This window comes from Dermacentor andersoni, chromosome 3, assembly GCF_023375885.2.
Source record: "Dermacentor andersoni chromosome 3, qqDerAnde1_hic_scaffold, whole genome shotgun sequence".
NCBI classification, from domain to species: Eukaryota; Metazoa; Arthropoda; class Arachnida; order Ixodida; family Ixodidae; genus Dermacentor; species Dermacentor andersoni.
Window position 1 is genome coordinate 195,205,287 of NC_092816.1, and position 17,794 is coordinate 195,223,080.

Below are 17,794 nucleotides of genomic sequence, written 5' to 3' on the forward strand. Positions count from 1 at the left end.
TTTCCTCGGACACGGCTAAGCCGAGCACGGTTAGACGCGGGAGAGTCCAACCCTCATGTGCTCGGGTACGTGGTGTCGCAACGCACCAACCGCCTGCTGACGCAGACGCGTATGCGAGGTGGTCTCTCTGAGAGCCTGTGCTGTGGCGCCTTCCTTATGGTGTGTACTGTCGCGTCCGCTATGGCGAAGTTTTTTTTTCTTTTAGCGTGCACTCGCCCGTGCATTAGTGATCTTAAGGAGCAGGAAATAATGACAGGGAATGCGGGAATGTTTGGAAATTAGATCTTTTCTTTATAATTTATACTACGTATTTGCATGAGTTGGGTGTTTTTGATACCATGTATGTAAAAGCGAACAGCTTTTGTTTGCAACGTCGCCCATTCACCACTTTCGCACGTTTCCCCTCTACACGCAGTATTCCTATATGGTGTAAATAGCAAATTGACACAAGGCTTGTAATTTACCTCTTTTAGCTGATGCCGTCCGGTGGAGCTTCCTACGGGAACTGCTGCTGTTTACCTGGTGCCACAACGTGCGACGAACACAAAAAGCGTGGAACGTTCATATATATAGAGTGATATGAGCGCTTCCTCTTTTACAACACGTTTTGCGTGTACTTGTCATAATCGTTCGCAATCATTTTACATAAGTAGACGATTCCGCAGTATTACCACGCACAATGGAGCAGCAAAAGCAAAAAAAGAAAAAAAAAACGCGTCAAGTAGCGCAGCCGGCGTAGCGCGCGGCTAGCTAGCGTTCAAAACGCGGGTGCCCAAAACCGAAACCAGAAGCAGTTAATCCCATCCGCCTGGTGTCTGCTCTGATTGAATGTCTTTCTCTATGACCCAGCGAGCATCTTCTTATATCTTATAAGACAGGACTGTCTTGCTACCGAATTGGCGACAGCGTTCGCAGAGTTGTTATGCAGCCAATGCACGTCTTGCCTCAGCGAATTATCTCAGAAGAACGACATTCGCGTAGAAGCGATAAACGATAAATAGAGAAAGTATGCCCTGCGCATGGCGATTCTTACTAGAGAAGCAGAACAATATAATCGAGTGAACAATATAGTCGTGCTGTGTTTCACTGAATTCGCCGCTCATAATTGCTCCTGCCAGGGCAGTATATCAAGCACCTCTAATAGGATCGCCCCGAAATATCCGTGGCTACAAGAGCAAGCCTAACCGCATTTTCATTTCGGAGATTATACATGACGCCAGGTGACAATAAGGTTTAAGGATAGCGGAATAAAGAACGTGTCATGGTGGTGTCACCATGACCTGAAGGCATGTCATCACTTTTTTTAACAGCGCAAAGGAGGACAGGAGTGCGCTTACGCAGTACTGTTTGGCGCTGTGTCTTTGCGTGTGCGTGCGTGCGTTTCACCGCTGCGTATGTGCATTCGTCCCGTCCTTGTCCTCTGCTCTGTTACAGAATGTGACACCAACTTGCCGAAGCTTCAACGATGTCATCACGACCAGTGAGACAAAATTGAGCGTACAAGTCCGGCTGTCGCGGCTGATCAGCGCGCTGAACTCGAGCTTCTCGTCAAATCTCAAGTGCAGCCGCTATCTGAATTAACTCGAACAGTGATGCCACACCTGCATCGGCGAAAACTGAATCCTTTGGAAGGAAGACGCGTTAAGCTGGAACCATCCGTGGGATTCGAGCCAGAAATGTCCCGCTGTAAGCAGAAGCAACAGCAATGCGCCTAAAGCTTGTCCGCAGCTTAAGTATGGCATAACATATGACAGCACTGTGTTAAAATTATGCTGTTTCAACTAGCCCCAACGCAACCCCTAAATATGGCAACGACCGTAAATTGTAATTGTAGGTGTCAGACAGCATAAAGCGCCGTTACGACAAAAACAGACACACTCAGATTAGTTTCCTAAAATCCTTTGGTTCACAGGTCACACGCAAACATTCTGTGACGGAAGGCAAGTGTCGCATTAAGACCTTGCGACTTCCGAACGGCACTGCTAGGTGCGCTATTATTGCACGTTAACGAGAGAATGCGATCGGCTAGAAAAGAGAACGTATGTTTTTTGATGGCAAGGCTATCGTTAGTTTCAGCAAGATGAAGCGAAAGCGTTTTTCAGCTTTTCTTAACAAAATTATAGTATGGCGTTCGTTTCAACCAACGTGTAGTTGCTCTTCGGACGGTCGTAATAGAGTAACCATGCTTTCAACATAATTTACGGCTTATTAGTGTAAAAAAAAATGTCAGTGCCACTCACCGCACTCGCAGCCACGTCGACCGCAGCCATGCTCCGACAGCGTTCCGTCACACCTATGCCAGCTGCCTTCGCGTAATCGCCACCGTTTCCTAGGCGACCGAGCTGAGTTAGTCCGAGCAGCACAGGTCTCGCCACCCTTCGTTTTCTCTTCCATCGCGGGCTCCCTTTCGGCTATCTTCATCGTCCATCGTACACGCTGCATCATGCAAGTCATCGACGCGTCCACACAATCAGCTCTTCCTAGTTCGCGTGAACATTTTGAGACGACCATCTCAGACGCTATTCAAACTTGCAGCCGCAGAGTGAATAGCTGCGGCTTCATTCCCTGCAATTTCCCGTCCCCTAAAGTATGCACTGCCCAGCTACATTTTAATGCGATACTTGCATCATAAATTACTGAGGCATCTGCACACATGTATGTACATGAGATGATTAAATGTTTGCATATGCGGTCTATCTGCATGCACATATCCGAGGCATGCTGTGCGAAACTAGCGAAAACTCGCAGAAACTGTCGCTAAAATACTTTACCAACCAAAAAGTTGTGTTTTCTTGTGTTTCTATGAACAACAGTTTCTTTTCAGGCAATTAAATGTTGTAAAATAGACCCGCTCTTGTCGGGTACTACATCTGCGATTGCATTACGTCACAACTCTCGATATGATCAGGTCATTCGAAGATCACATTGTGATAGCTTAATCATATTGCACACGAATAAAAGAAATCATGTGGTTTTACGTGCCAAAACCACTTCCCGATTATGAGGCACGCCGTAGTGCAGGACACTGGAAATTTCGACCTGCAGGGGTTCTTTAACGTGCACATAATCTAAGTACACGGGTGTTAATTATATAAATTAGGTGCTTCGGAATTGCCCTTTTCCCCTGTAATGCCATAATATCCGTGAGCAATTCTATAAAAAGAACGCGATGGCTATTTCTGAGGACAAAATTACCGTAATAAGTGTGGCTGCGTCGTAGAGAACGGAAGGAACACAACAGAAAAAGTAAACAGGCTAACGATGCAGTACGACTTCGCATAGCCACGCCGCACAACGTTTATAGATCCATAAACGTTGAGGCTGCATGCTTGAGCGAAGCTCTATATGGAACAAAGCTTTCTTTAATCCAGCACCTACCACTGCTTAGGATGCTTGCACAGTTCGTAAACGGTGGCTTTGCTGGACAAATATAGTTCACACTGTAACGTATGCTGTTATTACTAAACAAAACTACTTTATTCATGGGTGAAAACCTCATCCACCAAACCATGTAATCACGCAATGTAATCTGCAGCTAAGAGTTTGAACGCTTGTCAAAGTATACCAGCACAGCTCCTATCGTAGCAGAACGGTACCCACGCTGTAAACCGCAGCTAACAACTAGAGGATAGTACTGCAATGAGATCACATTAGTGAATGGAACTTTCAAAATTGAAAATTGATCTCCGAGGCAGATTGTAGGCTTAAACATGCGCGCACACATGGCGCTGCATGCTTCATGCGCCTCAAGTCCGGAAATACAGACTTACACCACTTCAGTATGTCTCAGAAAACTGTTTTCCACGTAGGATGCGCCACGTGACAGTACACAGCAGCGCGAGGACAAGCACCATAAACCAGCGCTGAGTGCACACCTTCCATGCGAAACGGCGCGCCCGCCCAGGTCAGCATGCCGACTGCTCATAGATGGCGCCACTGCGTAGCAATATGGTGACGCCCACGAAAAAACGGTGTATATGCACTGTGAGTAAAATGCCATAAAAGGCATCTTGTTAGCATGCAGCAGCCGTATCGCCTGATGCTAGCCTCAATGTTGGCAGATGTTACTGTGTGCAACGACATCGAAAATGTTTCATGAACAAAACAAGATGTTCAACGCTAATGAGAGCAGCTGTAGAATGTAGCTATGCAACAATAGTGTTGCTTTGCGTAGCTGAATGATAACATTTTCATTCAGTGTGGACGTACGAGAACGATATCCAATTGGCAGGCGAGAACTTTCTCGTCAAGCATGGCTATAAGAGAATTGTTTTATTAGAGCTGAGGAGGCTGTGTGCAGCCTTACTGTGGCATTCGTACAGGTGATTGCTCTAAGGCTACGATTAGAGCTGAGGAGGCTGTGTGCAGCCTTACTGTGGCATTCGTACAGGTGATTGCTCTAAGGCTACGCAGGCATGCTCGGGAGTTTTCGGCGATTCAGTCTCAAGCCAGGGAGAAGAGAATCGGGGATTGATGCATCTTTCAGATGTCCCCACATGAGATTATGCGTCTGAATATCTTCTCCGCTGACAGAGACAATGGCTATATGGTCGGTTACGAAAATGTGAAGGTCTGCGTTTTTTTAATGTACTGAATTCAATACAAAACTACGTACTTGACTACGAAAAGAAATCTTTCCGAGAAATCACAGGAAAAATGATGTGAAGAAAATATGATGGCTTATGGTGATATCAATGAAAAATTGCTATGCTAGTTTAGGGTACACAAATATTTTTTTTTTATGATGAATACAGCTTTCACAAAAAATAAGGTCGCCTAGTTTTGCCAAAATGCATACAAAAATACATAGATGAGTACAAAAATGCTAGGATAAAAACATTTTAGCATAACTGATTAACTGAACAGGCTAGCTGACTTATTTGTAGTCGCCTCGTTTCAAAAGGGATGCTAATAAATTATCATCATCATGATACAGTATCAATGTTGTGCAATAGGAACAATATAGGGCCCGGTACACTATCCTGTGGTGCCGCGGATTTCAGTGGAAAGCAAGCCGCATGGTACGCGCCCACATCCACGAACAGTTTGCAATAGGTTAAGTATTCCACAACACAAAAAACATGATTCTGTAATGCCATTATCTGTAAGCGTTAGTAGCCTATTGTAAAGCACTTTATGAACGACTTTATTAAATATGGAAAAACAAAATTAATTTGCTCATTATAAATGAAAGTTGCCAAAAGCGAGTATCCGTAATTAACTGCGTAACTGTTGAGTACAGTTTCCGAGAACCAGGTCAGGAGTTATTAGAGTTGTGTTCTTTTCAACAAACACTCTTTCCAATGATGTGCTCAATGAACGTACAGCACATTGATGGTAATACTCGTAATGTTGGACGCTAATTTGCTGAAAGCAGACGATTTCCCCATTTATGGCACACAGGCCACCATCACGTTACAGTGACGGTCTTGCCAGAGACTCGGCATATCGCTGAATGAAAACGATTGGTATAATGTAGACTAATTATGGACACTCCTGCATGTGTTTCTGTCGCATGCGGTGCTGTCCTGCGCCAACAGAGCCAGCACCTAGCACGTCTTGGTCTTCATTCTGGAGCCACCATATAAACCGTAAAGGCGGTAGTCGAATTCACAAGGTTACCACATCGCGAACAAAGCCGATGCAGAAGTGTTCGGATGAGATAACTGTACTAAGGGCTGTCTCGATTGAGAAGAGATTCAGCCTTCATTTCGCCCGCACGGACATTGGCCTAGCCATTGAGGTTTCTGAACGAAGATTTCGTACAAATCCTTCGCGTTCAGTGGCAGCTGCAACCTATTAACAAGCACGGGTGATGATGGCAGGAAGATTTCCTCAGTTTGTCCTGGACGAATATTTTACCCTCCCAAAAGGGCTCTCAAAAAGGTACCTCTCAACAATTATGACCCTTCCAACAGTAACTCCATTAGGAGCTTGGTTATCGGCAATAATCATCAAACCTGGATTGATGCCAGAGATCCGAAATTTCGTAAAAGAATAAAAAAAAATTGGGATGTGATTAACAAGGCATTTGTTCTCATCTTTGACAAAATTTTCTTAGAACAACACCTGCAATATGGCTATCTCAAATAACGAGGAAGCGCCACTGCCCGTGCAAGAGCCCCGCGCCTCTCCCGTTTCAACTGAGCAAACGCCCCTTCCTGTTGTTCATTATGTTGACCCCTTGATGCATGCTTAATGAATTTTCCCCGCACCGCATGGACACAGTTTTATTTGCAAAAGCTTTACAAGCTTGCTACTTATATTGCACAAAATGATGACATTAAGTGAGAAATTTATTGCTTAGCCGCGCTTCTGACGAGGGCGCCTAGTTCACCATTACCAGGTATCTGCATCGCCATAGCCAGAGCTTTCGTTAATCTCACTCATTCGAGATTTTCTTAAAACGTGTCGTGACAGGCAGGAAGGATGCATTCGTATACAGTGAAAAAAAAGTTGAGGTTGTGGAATGGCATCAGCAAACCGGGAGAAACTTGCACGCGACTGCACGAAATTTCTGGATCATCCGGAAGAACATTCGCGAATGGGATAAAAACTACGAGGTCCAGCTACAGTGCAACTTTTAAAGAGTAAAGAACCAGCGTAAGCTCAGCAAGAGCGCGCAGGGTATATTGAGCAGAACGACGATGCTCTGAGTTTTTAGAACGTGAAAGGAGCGCGGGCCCCGCCATCAGCAACAGGCTCTTCTCTGAAGAAGCATTGAAACCACCGAGCAGCCGGAAGCTTGGAAACTTTGTCGCGTTCGGCAAGTGCAAATAAAGATGAAAGAGGCGGTTTGGCGTGACAATGTGTCAAGCGATGAATGACAACCAGAAGGTCCCCATAACTCGCCCAGGCCGCAAAAGCTTTCCGCTGTGCCGTGAACTCTCCGCGACTTCGCCAAGACTACAGACTGTAAAACATCGTCCATATGGATCTAAACATGGTACCAATGGACAATCCTGCTTTCAGAACAAAGAATGTTGCTGGTGTGTAACCGCACGCATTGCAAACGCGAGCTGTGCCAGGCGTCCTTTCACAGTTGCTTTGGCAGCTTGTGCGTCGGGTTACAAGCTTCCAGCTTTTATGATTTTCAAGAGGCAGGGCGAAAAGACAAGCGAAGGCCTTCATGAGCCTTCGCATTCCCGGAGAGTTTTCCACCAATTCGGTGTTCCTTTCATATCGTGGCAATTTTAGTTGAAACTGCCACTTTTGTTTTCATCATGCATAGGAATAATACTCCTAATTGCGTCAAGAAATTGCTGGATAACCACTGAAAAATTCCAAGAGCGGATGGGAAGTTTTTCGGGTGAAAACAGCGACGAGGTGCGGCGGCTGCTCATACTGAAACAACCAACATTGCATATGACTCCAGCATCGAAGTGAAAGAGGAAGTGAAAGAGGAAGCCGAAGAGGAAGCCTTAGAGGAAGCCGACGCAGGTGTGTATGTGCCCGCCGGCTGCACGAGCCTGCTGCAGCCGGCCGATGTCTACTGGAACCGACCATTGAAGGCCCGAATTCGCAGTGCTTGTGAAGCCTTAATCGAGAAGGACGAAAAGCCGCCAAAGAGAATCCATCCCGGCAAGTGGTCCTGTTTTTCGTTTCTGATGCATGGGCGGCCGTTGCCGACGGAGCTATCGCTCGCTCATTTAATGGGCACGGTATCACGATCGCAGTTGACGGGTCGGGTGATGGTGCGCTGCACGAGTGTTGTTGCTGCTGTTGGAGCTGTACAGCAAGAAGATCGCGGGCCTCTCCAGGCCGAGTGCATGGGCATGAGTTTTGCGTCCGACGCAGAAGAGTCGTGTGATGATTTTGACAGTGAGCAGTAAGAACAGCAAATACATATTCAATGAAGCTTTTTTTACGTATTGTTCCGCCTTGATCTTGAATTTCGGTCCGCGATGAGCAAGCCCCCGACGCCCCAACTTTCTTTGCAATATGCTTCACCACGGTGTGGAGGGAGCAGGCGCTTGCTCGTGATTTTACGGTAAGCACGGCATTGTTGTTGGTTATGTTGACAGCGGCACTGAAAGGTGTAGTCGTGTAGCAAATAGGGCGCTCTTTCTGGTTTCCGGCATAGCCAATCTGTGGCGCCAGCCTGTAGGCAGCTGACGGCATAGTTCATTCTTTATTCCTTTGGAGTTCAGTGAGACAAGTGGTAAGCATGCTGAGTGACTGTAGTCTAGGTTGAAACACTGGTCTGCGATTTAGGTGATAGGATATGTTGTAGTTGCGCAAACAGCTGGAATAACCTCACAGGAATATTTTTTTTCATTCATTGGACAAAAATATATTATTTTTCACACGCAGGACTTGTTGAAATGCCCCAAGAGAAGGCACGTAAATGTGAGCAAGAAGTATTACCAATGGGTACCTTGCTACTTATTCTTTAAATGTAGCTTCAGAAATCATGAAGGAAAATGAATGTGAGCAAAACAACTTGCTGGTATAGGTCATGTGAGTTACTGATACAGGTTACGGCATTGTTGCTGCCATTTAAACTACCATACCCAGATTTGTCGCTGCCACCATATTCTCACTCTTTTTCTCTGCAAATTTCATGGGCTGTAAACCTCCACCATAACTTTTTTTTTGCGTGTGTTCCCTGGTTGACATTGGTGTGGGCGTGAGTTTCGAAAAAGGCACTCTTGAAAAGCTGAGCCATGCTTGTGAAAGTGGCCGCGGCAAATTTGTCAGGGCTCTTTTGCACAGTGCATTCACGCCAGTAGAACTTCGGGAGAGAACTCTCCTGGGTGGCAAGAGAAACTTGCATCTTAACCTGCTAGTCAAAGAGTAATTGGACCCCGTTCGTGCTCAAGCTGTGATTGGAATATACTGTCAGTCCCAACGAAGTAGAACTGCACATTGCATTCTTGAACAGTTATTTCGAAAATTCGCAGCTCCTGATACTTTGCTACTCCCACATGGCCAGGATTTAGTGGCGCTCTACATCGGCGGTAACGACCTGACGACAGCTGAGGTAGATGCGGTAATCGCCGGTAACAAAGTTAGGTTAATATTTTCCTTGTAATTTGAACAAATACCTGTGCGTCATAAAGGTTGCAATAAGGAGGCGCATTAGCACGACCGTAATAAACGACGTGCATGTCATCCCGTGTGTAGTGCGCGTGTTCATGGCTCAACAGAATTGTACTGATGTATCATAGGTTTCAGAAATGTTTGCATCAGCATCTGAAGAAAGGCCGCGAGGCCATTTACATAAGCTACGAGCGCATTGTAACATGCGACATCGATATTGCTGGCGGCCAGGCGCTGTCAGTGTGCGCGCATTGTTCGGTGCGCAGCGCGTGCTGTACCCCATGCAGCCGCAAATGCTGCGCGGTAACTTCGTCGCCAAACGCGTTTAGTTATGCTATAATAAGCGCGCACAATCTTCCGCATGCGGAAGCTTCTTTCAAACACTATCCCCAGAGCAGGCTAAGGTGTATCCCCCGTGGCCATATCGCATCCTATTGCTGACATAGCATGTTATTTCTTATTTCAGACCATGCAGCGCATGCAAAAGAAAATCGCCGGTGGTAGATATACAGCGTAATTCTGGTCATTGGGATAGATAACTCAGAGGCAGACATTACTTCCACGAGAAATCAAAATACGGAAGCCACTACTGAAAAGAACCCCCAATCAAAAATTTTATTACCTCATGGTGCATATTGGAACTTATGAACTGTAGCTGGGGTGTTCGCAGGGCGTATCTACTTGGAAGAATTTTTGAAGATTACACATATTTTGATGTATTGACATAGGGATGTGGGGCTCCCGCACCGCGGGACAGCGCGCGCTAAGGTCGGCACCATGACAGACGATGAAGCGTGTAGGCTGCACGCTCTTCTGGCCCGCCATTAAAGAGAAGCATCTATTTCGTAAGACTCCGTCTTGAATCTGCGCTATTTTTTTTTTCTTTGGTGGAGGTGCGGGCTAGTCGTGTTTCAGCCATGAATGCCGTGCGGTGAGGCCTGAAGTGGCCAGTTGCTTGTTCAACGGCGTGCACACCATGAAAGTCCGGGATATGGCTCACACCGTGAAACATCGGTGACAACGAACTTCGCGCAGCTTGCGCACACCACATGGGAGGCTGTGGCTGCCGTATCTCGTGCTGTGGTATCTCGCTTCGCTCTGAGACTTTGACTGCCTGCCTGATTTCCTCCCGGACGAGCTCAGTGACAGTGAGTCGCTGTACCGATGCCGGAGCCACCTGAGGCTTCTGGAGCTCTTTTCGAACAAGCCAAATGAGCACCCGCAAGGCTTCGGTGTTGTCCAAGAGTATAGCGAGAGGGTCACGCGATGGGGTCGACACGTCGTGGTTGTACTGCCTTTTGCATTGATATGGCTTCCGCGAGAAACTCTGCAACGGTCTTTCGGGGGTTGCGTATTAGGCCACCGAATAGCTCTTGCTTGACACCGCGCATCAAGTTCCTGAGGTACTTTTCTTCCAGCATGGTCGGATCCGCGCGTCGAAAAAGTCGGCACATATCTTCGACAAACATTGCGGCGTTCGGCCTCTGTACTCTCGCGTGAATTGCAGATTCAGCTTGGTCCTGGCGATCGAGGCTGGCGTATGTGCCGATTAGCTGCCGTCAGAATTCGTCCCATGTCGATAGGCCCGTCTCGCGGTTCTCAAACCATGTCCGTGCATAGTCCTCGAGCACAAAGTAGGCGTTGCGTAGCTTGCACTCTGGAGTCCAGCCGTTGAATTCTGAGACATGCTAAAACTGATCGAGCCAGTCCTCAACATCCTCGAAAGTGTCCCCATGGAAGGACGTGGGGATTTTCGGCTGGTTAAGAACGACGTGGGGCAGCACGGTTGAGGAAGAAGACGGAACCGATGTACTCATTCTTTTGACTAACTTGGGTAGAGACTCGTGCTCATGTGGCAGTCCTTGAATTCGACGCCTTCTCCGTACATGAACAGGAGTCAGCTCGACCGGACTTTGTACTTGGCTTGTAGAGGGTGTTCGGTCTGGGAGTGGTCGCATGTACCCAGCACCTCCACAAAAGAAATGTAGCGTAGATTGAAGACAGGGTCTTACAAAGTAGACGCTTCTCTTTAATACCGGGCCAAAAGAAGAGCATGCAGCCTACACGCTTCATCTTCTTTTATGGCGCCGGCCTTCGCACGCGCCGTCCCGCGGTGTGGGAGCCCCACATCCCTTTCAATATTCATTCCCAAAGTGTGCGCCAAATACACCTGGGTATTCCACTTACATTTTTGCTTGAATGCATGAAAGGCACATAGGTAAACATTTAGGTGAAGCATATGCGCAATTTCCACGCAAGTTTCACAGTGCATATATCGAAACCTGCGCTATCTTTAAAAGATGTTCGAAGTGGTTATGATAAACCTTGCGAACTGACCGGCTACAATTCGTAAATTACAGTATGTGCCAAACTCTTCAGTTAAGCAGTGCATTTTGGGTAATAGATCGATTAAGCATTTCAATTAGTCATGCAAGTAATGCCCTCTGCTTTCTGTAATCCAGCTCAGAGACTGCAATAACGCTACGCATGACAGGCATTTTCTTTAATGCTATATTAAAACACATAAAACATATTGGTTCTTATCAAAATCACTTACAATGTTGGCGCTTGTGTGCTACAGACATGCTTTTTTTTATTCTGCAGCATGTCCTGGTATGTGCCTCCAGTGTTGCGAGTAAAAAATTTGGTTCATGATACCGCCACGGCTGCACGAAGACGCAGCCTCCAGGAAGAGGTAGATGGTTAACGCCATCATGAAGCCCTATGTGGCAAAGAAAGGCAACATGCATCAATTTGAAAGTAGGTGAACATGCTTCTTTGTTACAAACATATTCTATTACTAGCGGCCCTCGAATATTTGGAATGTCTGATACGGATCGAATACTATTTGCTGTTCGCATTGAAATTATCGAATATTAGAGATAGCTGTACCCCTATTTGAGCTTATAGAGAGAGAAATGCAGACGGACACTCTTTCATACAACTCTACTGTGGGGAACAGCAGTTGTCGCACAGATTCAGCAGTTCCTGGGTGAACATGAAGGGCAGGTAAGAACATTTGCTCAATAATTTGCGGTCATGTAATCACCTTTAGGCAACATAACTCAAGTTGCTCGTCTAAATAAATGCGGCACAAAATATTACATGGACGGTCTCACCAAACTTTAATCTGTTGAAAACAATATGCGGTACTGCGCATACTATGCTTCTCTTCATCGAGTACAATTACATCCGAGAACGACCTCCACATTTACCTAAAAATGCGCACACTTTACAGCAAGTTTTGAATAAGTAATTTCTGAGGATATTTTTTTTATGTTTAATAAAACCCCACCTCTTAGTAATGCCACTGCGGGGGAGTTTCAAGGTAATAAACTGAACTGAACTTAAAACGGCCTTGAGCTAAACAGCAGCTCTGCCAGCAGGAGCTCATTCCCATTCACGGCTTCAGCTACACATATAACCTGACGTTATAGCACCTGTTTTCAAAACTGTGTTGAATTTTACCTGCGCGGATGACATTGGTATTACTGAATTACTGGCAACATCCTTTGATCACTTCTCGACTTCCAGTGCCAACTGTGACGTCAATACATTACTTGAGTACTTGTACAACATTACCCAAGAGTGCATTTTGAAATTTGCTTCAACGAATTATATGAAGCGTAACTTGAAACGCCCCTATAGGTCTATAAACAATAGGTGTGTCATCCAACTTACGCGACGAGTCTAACGGCTTTGCAACCATCGGGGCTCCCCTCCTAACAGTCAGTAATTTTCTACAGCGAAGCTGTATACCTCTACCGTCCTAGGAAACTTTCGTGTCGTAAGCAAAAAACTCTCCATACGTGAGCCGATGCCGAAGATTGTGGAATACCGGCCCGACCCCCGGCGCAGGTGAAGCAGGCGTTACGTACGCGGGTCGATGCCGAAGATAGTGCAATGCCGGGTCGACCCGCGCCGAAGATGCAGTTCGCCATGAAGGGGCCCGTATATAAAGCTTCGCTGGTCATCCTGCTTCACAGAGTGGAAGGGCACTGAGTGTACTAAGTTTACTGAAATCAACATTAACTAAAATGCGTTATGCTAGAGGCTTCTATTATAACAATACGCTGGTTACGCTCATGAAAGCTAACCCAGCGAAATTTTGAAAAACTATTCACCCTGTATCCCCGGTTTCATCTATATTTATTATTGACGACCAACCATGTTCTGATCCTTCTACATCACAAGCATTTGGCAACAACTTTACATCTGTCTGTCTCTGACAATGGTACTAACCCAACCTCCGGAGCACACGAGATAGTGTAGCCCATTTCTGAAATCCAAACACCCATAGTAGGGGTTATTAAACTACTGCTGAATATTGAGGGAACTAAAAGTAATGGACGTGATGGTGTTTCAAAAGAATTTTTATGAAGGTACTTGGAATGGGTCTCATATTAGTTTACCATTACTTTCCAAAAATTGATTGACTCATGCAGTTATCTATTGATTATTCAATTATTGTAATTATTTAATAATACTGCGAGCCTTCACAGACTCTTACTGGAGTGGGAACAAAAATAACAAAAGGTACACATTGCTAACAATACAAGCAAAAAGAAATGATCCTCGTCTCTGGAAGATTGCCAGTGTCATTCTGGTATTTAAATCTGGCAACAAACAGACGCTTTCTAACTACAGAACAATTTGTTTAATTATTACATGCTGTAAGTATTTACAGCTTATTTTTTGGCTGATAATAGCATCGTCTGTCACAAACATCTCCTAGTTAAACTAGGCTCGGTTTTTGAAAACAAACTACTCGCTTGGCTGACTAGCTATTTGGATTCGAGGTATCGGATTGTTTCTTTTAGCACTCACTCGTCGTCAGCTACCGTTACTTCAGCTGTTCCGCAGGGCTCGGTCTTGGGGACAATGCTATTCATTATATATATGTATATATTAACGATGCGGCCGAAGTGATTAGTAACAGCCGGGTCAAACTTCGTATGTATGCTGACGACTGGGTGCTTTATGCAAACGTTACTAGTATTGAAGACCAACTCGAGTTAAATAGAGATTTTGCTTAATTTCGCCGCTGGTCCGTCCCAGCCAATGTCGATTAACTTTAAGAATACAGTGGCAATGGCTTTTTCTACAAAAAAAGAGCTGTTGTATTTCGCCTACCAAAAATTTTAGGAAGCAAATACCTCGAGTCCGTCAAGGAATTTAAGTATGTTGTAATCACTTTCACGACTAACCTATAGGAGCACAAGCAGGCTGACCTCGTCTGTTCAAAAGCGCTTCAGAGGCTTCGTTATGTCAAACGCACGGTGAAAATTCTACTAAGGAGTGCAAACTCGCGGTCTACAAAACGCTAGTTGGACACATCCTTGAATAGGCCTCTGCAATTTGGTCCCCTCACCATCAATGTGACATAGATAAACTTGAAGCAGTACAAAAAAAGCGATACGATTTACATGCGACGTGTACGTCTTATCATGCTTCACAGAATTGGAGCTCTGTTCGTGTGTCTGTGCCTATATCTTTGTCAGCTCTGTGCGCAGCACCCGGCACCAGCAGCGGTAGGATCCAGAATGCTACCTTCGATGCCCCTATGACCCGGCACCCAACATATGGTGACATGCTGTCAGATATATAGGCTTTACACAGGACGGAATAGGGTTAATATTTTAATAGATTTTTGTGCTTACCGAATGACATCAAGGCCTTCACAGCACTGAAGGAGTCTGTATATATAACTGAAAGTTCTTTTTCCTTTTGTTTTCCTTATATGCTTCACAGCAGACAATACTGCGTAGGCCTCAGCCATAAAGATACTTGTTTCCGCATCGGATTCCGAGAAGGATGGACTGACGGCTGCATAGGACACCCCGTCGCGTGACATCGATGCGTCTGCGTAGAACCCCGTGCAGGAGTGCTTGTACTGCAGTTCCAGGAAATTAGGATTTTGATCTGTGGATCGTGCTTTGTAACTTGTAGGAAAGATATATCACATTGTATCAGCTGCCACACCCAGGCGGCAGCAGCGTAGCTGGAGGCATGAAACGATGTTTGAGGAGTGGGACATCCATTTCAAAACCAAGCTCCCTCACACGCAGTGAAAAGGGCTGTCTTACAGAGGGATGGTTACGAAAGAATGTAGCATATGTCATATTGTTAACGGTAATAAAACACGGATCTTAATGATTAGGTTGAACTTTCAGAAAATATGTTTGGCTGATGTGTGTTCTCTGCAGATGGAGTGAACATTAATTTGATTCTACATATAAACTTCCAATGGGACTTGTTCTGAAAGCGCCAGTGGCCAGTCGGATTCCTAGATGGTGGACCGGATCTAGCATCCTCAGCGCGCTCGTGGCGGCAGAATGGTAGATCACGGCACCATAGTCCAAATTTGATGGAATGAGGCTCTTGTAAACATTCAGTAAACACTACCAGTCGCTGCCCCACGTTGTATGGGATACAAGTTTCAGTAAGTTCATTGTTTTTAAGTATTTCACGTTGAGATACTTTATGTGTAGAATAAAAGTAAGTTTAGAGATAATTATTATGCCTAGAAACTTGTGCGATTTGTTCACAGGTATTATCAGCACATGCATTTCGATATTTGAATCTGCAATGAGCCCTTCTTACATGTGAAAATCACACAACAACTTTTGTTGGGGTTCACTTTAAATCCATTTTGTTCCGCCCGATTCGAAGCTTTGTTCAGGCCCCGTTGTACTTGCTCCTCACACACTGCAAGGTTGCAGTATTTGAAACCTGTTGGTATGTCGTCTACGTAAACGGAATAAAAAATGGCTGGCGGTAATTGAGCACGAAGCGTCCTCATCTTCACGAGATGAGCGTGCAGCTAAGCACATCTCCTTGGGGTACATCAGCTTCTTGTATAAAGCTCGCGACAATAAATTGCCGATTTTCATGCGGAAGGTACGTTTGGACAAATAGCTTTCTTGCATGTTTAACATATTTCCACGAGTGCCCATTCCCGATAAGTCTTGCAAGATCCCGCATCGCCACGTTCTGTCATACGCCTTTTTTCATATTGAAGAATATTGATAAGAGCGGTTGTGTACAAATGCATCACGGATATTTTCTTCAATGCGCACAAGATGATCATACATAGACCGCGGTTCGTAAACCACGCTTTAAAAAATATATGAGTCAACGAGTAATCACTTTTTCAAGTAGTTTACACAGACAACTTGTAAGAGCTGTCGGGCGATAACTTGCGGCGAGGAAGGGTCTTAACCCAGCTTCAAGACGGGAATAAAAATAGCCTCCTTCTATGACTATGGGAGGTATCCGGCAGCCCATATAGAGTTGAAAAGTGCCAGAACTGTCATCAGTGTGTCGGTGTGTAAGTTTTTAATCATGTCATGATTGTACCAGCTCCAGGTGCAAAGCTTCTACATGTGCTCAAGGGAGCTTTAAGCTAAGCAATATAAAAATGACGGTTGTATTGTTCATCCGCACTGCATTTACGATCCAGTGCCTTAAGTTCAGCTATTTCTTTATATATCATTGATTTTGTGTAATGTGTGGAACTTGATACATGCGCGAAGTGTTCGCCCAGAGCGCTGGCTTGGTCTTCCAAGGTAATGCCTTGGTGGTCAAATAAAGCCATTGGGTAGATTTGATGCCCCTTTAGCTTTCGTACGCCATTCCATACTTTAGACTATTGAGTGTAGGATGTAATGACCGAGAGAACCCTCTCCCTGCTAGCCATCCTTGCCTGTGTCCGCGTGCGCCTTGCCTGTGATTTTAAGAGTCTAAATTCCATCAGATTGTGCGCCTCACGGTCGCACAGCAGCAGCCAGACACCATTTCCCCTTTTTCACTCGGTAAAAATCTTACCGTGGAGTGCGCGGAAAAGGGAAATGGTGTGAGGGTGCGCAACCAAGCCGCAGAAGCTGGACGAACAAAAAATAGTCAGTTGTTGCTTGTTCTTCGGGGACGCACCACTCGCTCCTATCTGCTGATTTGCAGCCGCGCTCACGTCCCGCACAACATTGGTGACCCGGACGAGCAGCAAGTGCTATGGACACATCTCAAGTCACCGAAATTCCCACACTGCCCGGCGTCGACGTCAAACTGCCTCCGTTTTGGACTGCGGGCCCTGCATTGTGGTTCATTCAGGTAGAATCACAATTCGCTGCACGGCGCATCATAGCAGATTCTACGAAATACCATTATGTGGTAAGCAGTCTGCTCCCATAAACCGCCAGCAAAATTTGAGACCTTTTGCTTTCCCCACCAGCAGACAACGTCTACGAGGCGTTGAAGGCAACACTTATTCGCAGGATCACGCCCCCCCCCCGCCTCTCCCCCCCCCCCCCGAAATCCAACGGTTACAACAGCTTCTCCATGAAGCCAACTTCGGGGACAGAACGCCAAGCCAGCTGCTGCGTCATATGCAACAATCATTGGGCAACAAAGTTGATAGTCCTGACAGCCTGCTGCTCCGAGAAATATTTCTCCAGAAAAATCCCACGAACGTCATGACTGCCTCAAATGAGAACGATTTATCCAAGCTGGCCGAGTTAGCCGACAAGCTCATGGCAGTAGCTGCCACATCTGTCGCGGCCGTCACAAGCGAACCATCTCCACATGAGCAGCTTTGAGAGATGAAGAACCAAATTTCGCGTCTCGCAGATTGCGTGGCCGCCCTCCATACCGCGTCACGGTCAACCAGTCAGAGTGCTCTGCAGTCGCCTATGAAACGCCAAAAACTATGTTGGTACCACCGCAAGTTCGGCAATACTGCACGCAAATGCGTACC